This window comes from Gymnoscopelus braueri (genome assembly GCF_963280865.1).
Source record: "Gymnoscopelus braueri genome assembly, chromosome: 24".
Classification (NCBI taxonomy): domain Eukaryota; kingdom Metazoa; phylum Chordata; class Actinopteri; order Myctophiformes; family Myctophidae; genus Gymnoscopelus; species Gymnoscopelus braueri.
The window spans coordinates 4,852,881-4,866,217 of NC_137626.1; the positions used below are offsets into that span (position 1 = coordinate 4,852,881).

Consider the following 13,337-nt stretch of genomic DNA (forward strand, 5'->3'; position numbering starts at 1 on the left):
ATTGTCAATGCAAATGCGTGGATTCCTGGTCTTGCGGATTTTTTCCAAGAATCCACGCATTTGCATTGACAATGCATTGGCAGATTCTACAATCAGCGGCCAGCCAACTCTTGGTGGGGGCGCGCCCTTACAAGAGTTTCAGTAAGTCATCTTACTGAAACTTACTGAAATCTTACTGAAATCGAGTTTCTGTTGGTCATATTCCTTCAAGAGACACCAGCGTATCCACACTGGAGAAAAACCTTTAAAAAAGGAACAGGAGCCCAGTGAGCCATAGTCGTTTTTTTAGACGTCTGGTTTTTGTTTAGACCTAATTTCACCGGTCTAGATTCGGTCGTATTATAGACCGAATCTAAACGATTGAATTTAATCCATTATTCCATAAACTTTGATTAAAAAAAACAACTGTAAGCTGCACAACTGATCTCCAGATATTGGACTAAAATAATTTGAATAGCCATTTATCAATATACAGTATAGTTTAAATGTAGCCTAGATTTAGACGTTTAAATCAAAACCATATATCAACGTCTACATTTAGACCAGTTTTAAACCATGACATTTACTTAATTTTTTAGTCATGTTGTTTGAAAACTTTGATTAAAAAAACAACTGTAAGCTGCACTTGGTCTCCAAATATTGGACTAAAATAATTTGAATAGCATTTATCAATATATAATATAGTTTGAATTTAGCCTAGATTTAGACGTTTAAATCAAAACCATAAATCAACGTCTACATTTAGACTTGTTTTAAACCATGACATTTACTTAATTTCATGTTGTTTGAAATCGTTTATTTTAGGATGCTAACAATAGAAATTATTAAATCTCACTATTATAGCGAAATAATGCAGTTTGCATTAATGGTGATATATGCAAATATATTTTTTAACCTCTCGTCACCAGACTTTCCACAGTAAACCGCAGATTGTCTTTGTAGTTCGGTTTGCTTATTTCTCTCACGAGACTTGGCAACACTGGGCTTCACAGCAACAGTGAAATGCAGATTGGTTTCGGAGGTTGGTTTTCTGATTTTCTCACGAGACATGGCAACATTAGTGGTTCCGGTTGCGGACGACAAACAGTAAACACTCACAAATAGATACATTTCATGCGAGTTATCACGATGTTCATCACCATGAAGTTTAATTATTTAAATGGCAATACGACTATAGAGGTGAGCGTTCTTTGCTTATTGATTTTAAAACTTTTCTTAAGCCGCTTGCAAGCTTATAACTTCTAAAGGAAGCTGCTATCTGCTGCTGCAGCTAGCTAGCTAAGCTGCTAGATGCAGCTAACTAATGCCAGCAGCTAACTTTAGCAGTCCGTGAAGAACGTCGATTTACAAGCTCAACGCTTTGCATCTGCATCACGGTGTGAGCTTGTAGATCCACTACTTTACTGCAAGGAGTAAAACCACGGAACATAAATTGTGTATAATCTTTTATTTTGTTCCAATTGGAGTGAACCTTGTTGAATATGGTACAGTGTAATAAATTATTGTTCTTTAACAATGTGCAGGCTAACATGTACCAACATGTTGAAGATGTTGTGAAATGTAGGCCTAATATTTACTTTATTTACTCTTTTTAACTATTTTTAATTGGAACAAAGTGACTGTCCGTGTATTTATAGATCTCTTCTGTTTAAAGTGACACTAAAACAACAAATTAATTTCAGAGAATGTGTAGACTACTTCTGTCACTACTGGTGATATTCAATGTTAATGCTATCACCTCTTGTGAGGACTACATGTGATATATTAGGCCATAAAACTGTCTTTTTTTGTCAATCTTGTTTCAGGAACACAAATGGCAAAGGGTAATGGAAACATGTGAGTTTGGCTATATTATGTAACCACGCTGTCATGTCCTGTGGTGGATGTTGTGCCAATGTTTAGATAGTTACACAACTAAACTCTACAGATTGTTTTTAAACTATACACACTGCCCACAGAATACCACGTTGACAGCCCCTATGGGCCATAGCTGAGTGGTTAGTGAGCCCGCCTAGGGAACCAGCTGGCCCTGGTTTCCCCAGGTTCGATTCCAGGCTATCCCAGCATATGTGCCGATGATATGAAATTTGTCCCTGAGCAAGACTCTTAATCCCAATTGCTCACAGGTTCTCATTGGAAACAAGACCGCAAGGACTTTCATGAACGACCTGTTAAAAGGAATTATCCTTATCCTAACCCCTATCCACACCTCAACACCAGGTCTTACTAGCAATAGGCTGTAAACACCACAAAGGTGTTTAAAACAAACATGTTATGTCTCCTTGGTAGTTCAGCAAAATTGTACATTTGAATTGAACTGCTATTATAGTTACCAGGAGCCTCTCGTATCACATATGTTGAGATGTAGCAAATTCCTACAAAGTTGGCTCATTCTAATCAGCAAGCTAATGTGCTCACAGTAACAATCAGAATGGAGCTCTAACAGCTCTTATGCTTTGTATTGGCCACTTGTACATTCAATTGAATGACATGACTTACAAACTAAAATGTCTTATATCCTGTAGAAATGTCATTCCAGTGAGTCATTCCAGTGTTGTTGGACTCTTTACTCACCTATGACACACTTTAATTTGAATGGAGGATGTAAACAAGGGAAAGGAAGTTAAAAAAGACATCACCATTACGTCAACAACTGTATTTAAAACGGGTGATGTTGCAGTAATTGTCAGGGCTAAAAATGTATTTCATTTTCAAGCTGTACAGTGTACACTCTAGATTACATAACCTCTGCTATTAATACTCCCAATCTTAGAATTCATTAATTTGTTTATATGTTCATTGCAGAAGCCACCTAGATTTTGTTTTGGCCAGGCTACGGAGGAACAGTGCTGTTGTGGATCCATTTACAGTGGAGTCAGTACTGCTATATGGGGCTGAGACAAGCTGTGAAATTAATAATGTCATTGTTTTCAAACAGATCACAGCAATACACTGCTTGCTCAAGCTGCCCTGAATGGACTGAGGACACAGAGATCTATGTGTAGATATGTACATATATGTAGGTATGTGTAGATGGCTAAGTGGAGATATTTGGAGATGACATTGAAAACATTATGTTGGATATGTAATTTCATTGTCTTCCACCCCTAACAGTGAATTGTGGCTTCAGTCCAGTCCAAGCAAGAGTCAGGACTACACAATGTAGAATTTGATTTGCTATAGCTGTGAGCACAATAGTGATGGTGTAATTATGACATGTAATTTACTTTGTTTTCTCCCCAACAATGTATCATAGGCGTATGCCAAAGCAGTGCCAGGACTCCACAACCACAAGGTACAATTTTATTTGAGTTTTGCAGTGATATAAATGGTGAGTTTGTAAGTGAGATGAGTAAGTACCCCCACCAAACAGAGAATCTTAGCCTTACTCCAAGATGAAATGGAGCAAGGACTACCTACACAAGGTAGATTTTGAGTCTAGGAGTGATCATAACGGTGACTATGTCTAATTTATTTCCTTTACCCCCAACAGTGAATAGAAGCCTTACTCCAGCCCCAATGAAGAAATAACACCACAAGGTAAATTTAAATTGACTGTAGCAGTGAGCAAAATAGGTTGCAATGGTGCAAGTAAGATGTTTAATTTTCTTTTCTCCCCCCAACAGTAAGTAGCAAGTATGACATGTAATTGCCTTGTCTTTCACCAACAGGAAATCTTATCAGAACTCAGAGGAGAAACATTCACAGGATTCCAAAAGGTACCTTTTTATAAAGTTTGGAAGTCATCTTACTGTGGCAAAGATGTAATTGGGTAGGGATGATGATGTTGAACTTGTAAAACAAGTAATGTTGTTTATTAAGATCTGCACCAGCCAAAGTATAGCCTCACATCCTAAATCACAGGCAGACTGTCGCAAGGTTTCTTTATTTCAGTTTATTATGTCGGAGAAAAGTAAGAATGGAAGTATTATTTATCATTTCCCACTGTGTTAGTGTATTATTTATTATTTCTGTTTCATATCAACATTATTGTTGGCAGAGTATGCCATTGACGATTTAGCTTCTCATTTTCTTTTTGTTTCAGACTTTTCACCAATGGCCTGATGACTAATTTCTACTAGCATGGTGCCGGACAGCAGGAGAGAGCTTTCAAAAGCACTACCTTCTATCTTTCTGTCATCAATGGTAAAAATAACTTTGTCAGTGCTAGTTATTTGTTGATTGCTTATTCACGTTGTACACGTGTGTGTATGAGAGTTATGTCATTGTTTTGACTGCAGAAGCCGTTCAGAAGACATTCAGAGAGACAATGGAGAACCTGGTCAGCGCTGCCATCTCTGACCACTTCAAGCAGGCGCCTGGTAGAAGTGGTGGAGGGGGATACAAGAAGAGGGCAACGCCTTGAAGCAAATCAATGTTATTATTTGGTCAAAACATTTTGTTAAAACTTGTCTTTTATGGTTGTTTATCCCATTAAGATAGGGAACGCATCTGTGTCACTTAAGATTTCTTTGGCTATTCAGAAAATAGCAGATATACAAGCTCATAGCGCGGAACTCGGTGCCGCGCTAAGAGCTTGTAGATCTTCTATTTTTTGGAGAGTAAAAAATTAATTGTGCAAATCTTTGAATATATATATATATATATATATATATATATATATATATATATATATATATATAATATACACACACACATTTATAACTCAAGTCTAGGCAAAGCAAAGATTTGAGGTAAAACATACATTCAAAGATTTGCAAAAATGTTCAATATTGTTAAAACAAAAATATAGCAGATCGACTAGCGCCGAGTGCCGTGCTATGAGCTTGTAGATCTGCTATTTTTGAATAGCTCAAGTATAAGATGTGTTAAAGTGTTTAAAATCTAACATGACAGGTGTTAATGGCTTAAAGCATTAAGAGGTGCAGAAATTAAAGACCGATTGTACAAGCTTTGGTATATTTTGTTGAAATATGTATTGTGATTGAAATTGAAATTACAGTTGAAGGATAGTTATGTTCAGAGTAGATCAATGTTAACATTAAGAAAAAAGTTTTTATCCAGTGGTACAATAAAGAGTAGCATGACATTAGTGTCACACTGCAACATATTTAAAAGATCCAGAAAGATAACAACATAATGTAAACAAATTATCAGAACATCATGGGACTACACTTCTACAAAGGTAAGCAAAACGGGTTAAATTTGGTCCATCAGGTATTTTTTTTGTAGAGAACCTGGATCTGCATTAAAATTGAGGCATTTAAATGCATTAATATAGGTTTCGTGTGAATAATTTGATATATCTTAAAGGTATATAATGCCTACAAGTTGTTTAGATGTTATTTAAACATGATTTAATTATAAGTATATTAATATCCTTATTAAATAGACGTTTACATGACGTCTAAACAACGTATATAGTCTATAATAGGGTTTAACCCACTGTGCATTTTTCGGGCTATTAGACGTCTAAATAACGTCTAGGCTAAATCCGGTTTATGAGTGGTCTAAAAATGAAAGTTTTTTCAACGTCTAGGCTAAGCCTAGACGTTCTTTCAACGTCATTTGAACGGTTATATATTTATATCTAGCCGTCCAAACGACGTTGAAACAACGTCTAGGCTAGGTTTAGACGTTGAAAAAACTTTCAATTCTAGACCACTCATAAACCGGATTTAGCCTAGACGGCTAGGTGACGTTTAGACGTCATTTAAACGGCTAATAGACCGAAAAATGCTCAGTGGGAGGAGCTACTTCAAAGACCAGAGGTGCCTGTTGGGTCAATGTTGACATTACTAGCAGTGAAAAGTGAGGTTGATGAAGACATCTCTTCACACTGCTCTGAAGTTGAAGTTGAGCTTGAATCCGACTCTGAAGTCACTGAAGACAGTGATGATTGGGGGGAGAAAAGTCGGGGTGTCCACTCTGGAAAAAAACCTTTCCAGTGTAAACTGTGTAACAAGAGTTTCATTTGTTCATCTAAACTGAAGACACACCAGCGTGTCCACACTGGAGAGAAACCTTTCCACTGTAAACTTTGTAACAAGAGTTTCAGTCAGTCATCTGATCTGAAGAAACACCAGCGAATCCACACTGGAGAGAAACCTTTCCACTGTAAACACTGTAACATTAGTTTTAGTCATTCGGGTAACCTGAAAACACACCAGCGTATCCACATCGGAGAAAAACCTTTCCACTGTAAACATTGTAACAAGAGTTTCAGTAAGTCATATTCCTTCAAGAGACACCAGCGTATCCACACTGGAGAAAAACCCTTAAAAAAGGAGCAGGAGGAGCTACTTCAAAGACCAGAGGTGCCTGTTGGGTCAATGTTGACATTACTAGCAGTGAAAAGTGAGTTTGATGAAGACATCTCTTCACACTGCTCTGAAGTTGAAGTTGAGCTTGAATCTGACTCTGAAGTCACTGAAGACAGTGATGATTGGGGGGAGAAAAGTCGGGGTGTCCACTCTGGAGAAAAACCTTTCCAGTGTAAACTGTGTAACAAAGAGTTTCATTAGTTCATCTAAACTGAAGACACACCAGCGTGTCCACACTGAAGATAAACCTTTCCACTGTAAACTTTGTAACAATAGTTTCAGTCAGTCATCTGACCTGAAGATACACCAGTGTATCCAACCTGGAGAGAAACCTTTCCACTGTAAACACTGTAACATGAGTTTGTCATTCGGGTAACCTGAAAACACACCAGCGTATCCACACCGGAGAAAAACCTTTCCACTGTAAACATTGTAACAAGAGTTTCAGTAAGTCATCTGACCTGAAGAAACACCAGCGTATCCACACTGGAGAAAAACCTTTTCACTGTAAACATTGTGACAAGAGTTTCATTGATTCAGATCACCTGAAGAAACACCAGCGTGTTCACACTGGAGAAAAACCTTTCCACTGTAAACATTGTGACAAGAGTTTCTATTGGTCACATTCCTTCAAGAGACAAACCTTAAAAAAAAACGAAAAAAACCCATTGTAACAATAGTTCTATTTGTTTGGGTAACCTGACACACCAGCGTATCCACACCGGAGAAAAACCTTTCCACTGTAAACATTGTAACAAGAGTTTCAGTAAGTCATATTCCTTCAAGAGACACCAGCGTATCCACACTGGAGAAAAACCCTTAAAAAAGGAACAGGAGGAGCTACTTCAAAGACCAGAGGTGCCTGTTGGGTCAATGTTGACATTACTAGCAGTGAAAAGTGAGTTTGATGAAGACATCTCTTCACACTGCTCTGAAGTTGAAGTTGAGCTTGAATCTGACTCTGAAGTCACTGAAGACAGTGATGATTGGGGGGAGAAAAGTCGGGGTGTCCACTCTGGAGAAAAACCTTTCCAGTGTAAACTGTGTAACAAGAGTTTCATTAGTTCATCTAAACTGAAGACACACCAGCGTGTCCACACTGGAGAGAAACCTTTCCACTGTAAACTTTGTAACAAGAGTTTCAGTCAGTCATCTGACCTGAAGATACACCAGTGTATCCACACTGGAGAGAAACCTTTCCACTGTAAACACTGTAACATGAGTTTGTCATTCGGGTAACCTGAAAACACACCAGCGTATCCACACCGGAGAAAAACCTTTCCACTGTAAACATTGTAACAAGAGTTTCAGTAAGTCATCTGACCTGAAGAAACACCAGCGTATCCACACTGGAGAAAAACCTTTTCACTGTAAACATTGTGACAAGAGTTTCATTGATTCAGATCACCTGAAGAAACACCAGCGTGTTCACACTGGAGAAAAACCTTTCCACTGTAAACATTGTGACAAGAGTTTCTATTGGTCATATTCCTTCAAGAGACAAACCTTAAAAAAATAATAAAAAAAAACTCATTGTAACAATAGTTCTATTTGTTTGGGTAACCTGACACACCAGTGTATCCACACTGGAGGGAAACCTTTCCACTGTAAAAACATTGCAACAAGAGTTTCAGTCAGTCATCTGACCTGAAGAAACACCAGCATATCCACACTGGAGAAAACACTTGTCACAATGTTAACAGTGTAAGGGCGCGCCCCCACCAAGAGTTGGCTGGCCGCTGTTTGCAGAATCTGCCAATGCATTGTCAATGCAAATGCGTTGATTCACGCAAGAGCCGATTTTTCCGCTAGTCGCGCAGACCTTGCGTTTATGTGCTCTCTGCGACTAAGCATAAAACTGCTGGAGGCAGGCGCTGATTTTCTCCCTCTGTCCAATCGGGTGAGTCGAAGGCGGACCGTCTCAAGACTCAGGAAGCAACATGGTGCTCAAGGCAGCAGCATAGAGTTGGTGCGGGCTACGGGGAGGCGACCCCTGAAAGTGAGTGACAGGCGCGACACTCCCGTTTTTTAGAATCCGCTGGCTGCAAAAAACTGTGGCCGCGCACAACCTGCGTTTATCAGCGGCCAGCCAACTCTTGGTGGGGGCGCGCCCTAAGAAGAGTTTCAGTCAGTTAAGTGCTCTGAAAATACATCAGTGCATTCACACCAAGGGAAAAAATGTCCACTATAAATTACTTCACTGGGAGGATCAAATTAAACAGCTGTATGTTGTCAGGGAGTTGGATAGACAAGTAAAAATAACATGGATATTTATACTGCTCCTGTCAACAGAAGTTTCCATTAGGACTTGTCTTTTGGAGACATATCCCAGCTCTTTTGATTTCTTCTTTTAAAACCTCAACAAATAGTTTTTAAGTGTTAAATGTTAAAATATATATACATTTATTTTACCTTGAGGTATTTCAATTTTGTGTTATTCATCATTATACTATAATAGAAAGAGAAGGTGACGTCATGTAAACTATATCAATTGTATAGAACTGTTTTTCTAGAATTAGTTTTTATATTATGATTTAATGTCATGTTGATGTATTCTATTACATTCACTATGAATGGCTCACTATTTCAATTATTAAATAATCAGTTATCTAAGGAAGAAATACTTTGCATGTATTTTTTATTACTTATAACAGTAATTATTAAACTTAATGTATTGGCTATGATCATTATTAAGTTGTATTACATTATTAGGTTGTGATAGCAAATTAAAGATGACAATGTTTTTTGAACAAATCATTTAAATATAGCGATACGGTATGACGTTACGACAATACGTATCGTCACGTTTCAATATCGTTGTAAAGGCAACCTAACAACAAATAATTGCCAGTGAGGGATATGGTGTGAAGCTTTTCCAGACGCGTGATGTTGACAGTAAATCAGGTCTTCTCTTGAGAGCATTTAAAATGTTTATTTGAATTGCAGGATGAATGACAGCAAAACAAAAGCCGGGGGGGGTTTAACTGATAACTAAACAACTAACCGTGATAAGAAAACACGCACGGTTGAAAAACTGTATGGCTTCCCTCTGGTGATTCCCAATCCCTAATGCTGTGCACCTGGGACACCCCCAAAATAGTAGGCTGTACCCTGAAATTGGCTGAGTCCCCGCCTATATCGAGGTCAATTCAGTAGTATCACAGCACCTTCACGATACAAATATTAAACCACATCAAATTGCCTGCAACAATCGTGATATATCACAGAATTCACTTTTCAAAAGGTGTGCCTTCTTACCCTCCTTCAAAACCACCATTAAAGAGCACCTGTCTGCAGAAAGACTAAGCTTAACACCAGAAATGACCCCCCCCCCCCCCCCTAGTGTTGATGATGTCTTGTATATTATTGTATGTCTTGAAATGCTTCGATGAATTGAATACACAGGACCACAATGGAAACAATAAGCCCTCAGGGCTTTTGGTGTTATCCTTTTAGCACCATTGTATAACCGTACTACTGTACTATTTGCAAACTGTTAATAAAGTATTCATTCAATGATTAGTTGCACCATTTTTCGGTCATACCGACCCATTGAATGTTTTCCCAGAACATTCTGGTACAATAACCACACTCAGAACTATTTGGAACACACGTTGCTTTGAAATAACTTGAGATAATCTTACTGTGTCACAGTCTGAATATACAGTCTGAATTTATCATAGACATGTTGATAGTTACATAGTTTGAAAATGATATGGTTAACATGTTTAATACATGGTATGTTGTTGTGTCATGTAACATGGTACGTTGGTATATGTTGTATCCTGCAACATTTCTCAAAACATTTCTCAACAAATTGATTAATGACATTAGTGCTATCTTATACTTCGCTGCACAACAGTGTTGTGCAAGATTTGTGAACATATCTGATCTACAAGCTCAAAACGCATCGCACCGTGACGCGTTGTGAGCTTGTAGATCTGCTATTTTCAATATGTTTGCCTGTAATGACATGCCTAAAATAAAAATTTTAATCATTTAAATTGATTTAGTTGGATTAACTGTTGCACTCCTAGATGGATGTTCTGGTCTCTACAGGTCAGGAAGGTCACATAGTACTGTTACTGTATAGAAACAATGGACAGTACCCGAGACCAACAGTGGGGGGCAGCAACACGCCAACTGGCGTCTAGACAGACTCTGGTGTGTTGACTGACTGTTGACACTTTAAAATACAAAGACAACTAAAACAAGTCGTTTCTAAACAGTGTCGTCGTTAAGCAGCAGGAGGACGTTTGTTAGCAGCTCAACCACTGAAACACAGCAGAAGATGAACTCATTCATGCTGTGTTTCATCTATTTGTAAAACCTTTAAAACGTATTTTTGTTCAAGAATAAACTTTGAATTTCATGGAACATTATTCATTCATTTATGAGGCTTTCTGCGGGAACTCTGCGGGAATGGTTATTCCTGAAACATGACTGTCATACCATGACAGTCATGGAACCACTATTGTTCCTGGTTTGCAATTGTTTTTACATTTACAACTGCCACATCTACATAAACGTTCATATTAAATATAAAGTGATTTACCCTATGGCCACGGATGTTACAAGTTGAGGCGCACTGATTTAAGTACCCGTATCTTCCGTATTGTTTAATAAAAATAATTTTAATCCGATCAGCGGCCATTTTCTGTTATATTTTTTGTAATGTATCAGAGTGCAGTACACCTCCCAACCGATAGGGTCACACAGTTGAAAGCATCGTAGAAAATTCCAAGAAAATGGCTTGCAATCGGATTCAAAAGCATTTTATTGAATAATACGGTATATAGGCTATACAGGTGGTATCAAGAAGACTCACTCCAAAACCAACTCACCCCATTGCTAGGAAAACTCACTCCGGAAAACTCACCCCACAGGGTAGGAAAACTCACCCCCAAGATTTTCGGGGGTAGGAAAACTCACCCCAGGACCTGAGAAAACTCACTCCGGAAAACTCACCCCAATGGTTTTTAACTTTGTGAGATTTCCATTTTCACAGAATGCTTGGGGTAAAACTTTTTCAGTCTCTCCGCGGACTTCTTTTTTTCGCCGATAAAGTATAGTTTTGGACCATGACGGAGGCGCGCCGACTCAGCAGACCTTGAGGCTGAGGAGTTGCGTCCGAGCGCCACCAGGCGCGAGTGCCCGCAACGACCAGCCGATGGTCTGCTAGTCGAATCAGTGCCGTCCGAGTTATGTACCGATAGGGACAGAATAGTAAATATTTTTGGTGGGGACTGCGTTTGCCCCACTGACTGCGTTTGCCCCACTCACTGCGTTTGCCCCACTGACTGCGTTTGCCCCAACTGCCAGACTACTGGCCAATCACAGTGCGTCTCCCCCGGGGTGAGTTTTCCTACCCCCGGGGTGAGTTTTCCTACCCCCGGGGTGAGTGTTCCGGAGTGAGTTTTCTCAGGTCCTGGGGTGAGTTTACCCACCCCCCGGGGTGAGTGTTCCTAGCTCCGGGGTGAGTTTTCCTTTTTGAGTTGGTTTTGGAGTGAGTCTTCTTGTATTCCTGGCCAATCACAGTGCGTCTCCCCCGGGGTGAGTTTTCCTACCCCCGGGGTGAGTGTTCCGGAGTGAGTTTTCTCAGGTCCTGGGGTGAGTTTACCCACCCCCCGGGGTGAGTGTTCCTAGCTCCGGGGTGAGTTTTCCTTTTTGAGTTGGGGTGAGTTGGTTTTGGAGTGAGTCTTCTTGTATTCAAACCCAGCTGCGGGTGAATATTATCCAACACTTCACCACGGTAAACGCTACATTCATTTTTACTGCATTAAAGCAGGGGTTCTCAATCTTTTCAGGCCATGACCCACCAAAATAACCATATGGGGACCCCCATTTTGTTTGACTCGGTTCCACAGATAAATATTGTGAAAATAGCAGATCTACAAGCTTAGCAAGGTTAATCCAGTCTCTTCATCGCCAAACCGGTTATGTTCATGATATACTGTAGCCTACACTACAGTATTCCAAATAAGCTGAGGAACTCTGCTATCAGGTTCCCCTCCCCCCTGCAGTACCTCTGTTCTATCAAAGTATTTGTTCAGATACAAATTCAGCGTTGCCAATTTTGATATTTTTAATGCACATTTTCATGTGCATGCAACAGCACAGGGTTGCTACACATATACATGGAGTTAGAGGGATGGGCAGAAACTGTATTTCCACATTTCAAGTGTTAATGGGATTGTCTTTATTCATAAATGAATTCTACTTTGTTGTACAAGAGTGTCCCATAAAAGTAGTGAAAATAACCAATCTACAAGCTCACAAAGTGTTGCATCATGATGCTTTGCAAGATGGTATATCTGCTATTTTTTTAAAATAAAAGTCTGTGGGTTTTATGAATATTAATCCAAGGAAAATGATTTAACAGCTATGGGAAAATACAAATGAAACAAACAATCAATAACCAAAATATGAACAAGTAAGCCATGCCATCGACAACGGCATATAAGAACTTTTAAACCCATCCATTTGATCCTGGTCCTAATACTTTTACCGGTACACCAATGTCTTGAGTGCTAACCCAACTACCAGCTAACATAGCCTACGAATACAACAATGTTGATGAAGCAAAATACATTGAAACTTGCATCTATGTAAATGTGTCTCTGATGATGGCCCATCATTACACTGTCTTTTGTTATAAGCCTTTCACGTTGAAATTGACCCTGCTGGAAGAATGTGAGGAGATGGGGGGAGCTGCTAGTCCTAGAAAGATAAAAAGGTGGTGTTTTCACTCCAAATCTCCACACTGTCCTCCTGCTCAGACTCCAGGACACACCACAGTTAACTCTCTGGACACACCCCGGCCCAAACACACAACTCACAGTGAGGGAGGACAGACTGTCTTTCCACAGCTACAGGAGGCTCTATCTTCAGTTACACACCTCTTCCACCAGGGGGCTAAAGGCACTAAGAAGGCAACAGTGGCTGGATCCTTCAATGCGCATGTGTGAAACACGTTAACCAGGAAGCAAGTGCGTGTTGTGATCTTGGTGAAAAACGTGTCAAATGGAGTCTGTACGGCTGAAGATAAATGAA

The 13,337-nt window shown here is 39.4% G+C and overlaps 2 long non-coding RNA genes across 2 annotated transcripts; both read left to right on the top strand.

Moving 5' to 3' along the window:
• Positions 1 to 1,067: 1,067 nt before the first annotated feature.
• LOC308080394 lies at positions 1,068 to 3,233 on the top strand. Its single transcript, XR_013932700.1, has 3 exons — positions 1,068 to 1,179; positions 1,806 to 1,836; positions 2,939 to 3,233. It is a non-coding gene; the product is annotated as an uncharacterized lncRNA (long non-coding RNA).
• Positions 3,234 to 3,246: 13 nt separating this feature from the next.
• LOC308080395 lies at positions 3,247 to 4,609 on the top strand. The gene is made up of 5 exons (XR_013932701.1): positions 3,247 to 3,295; positions 3,494 to 3,540; positions 3,672 to 3,719; positions 4,046 to 4,146; positions 4,242 to 4,609. It is a non-coding gene; the product is annotated as an uncharacterized lncRNA (long non-coding RNA).
• Positions 4,610 to 13,337: the final 8,728 nt, after the last annotated feature.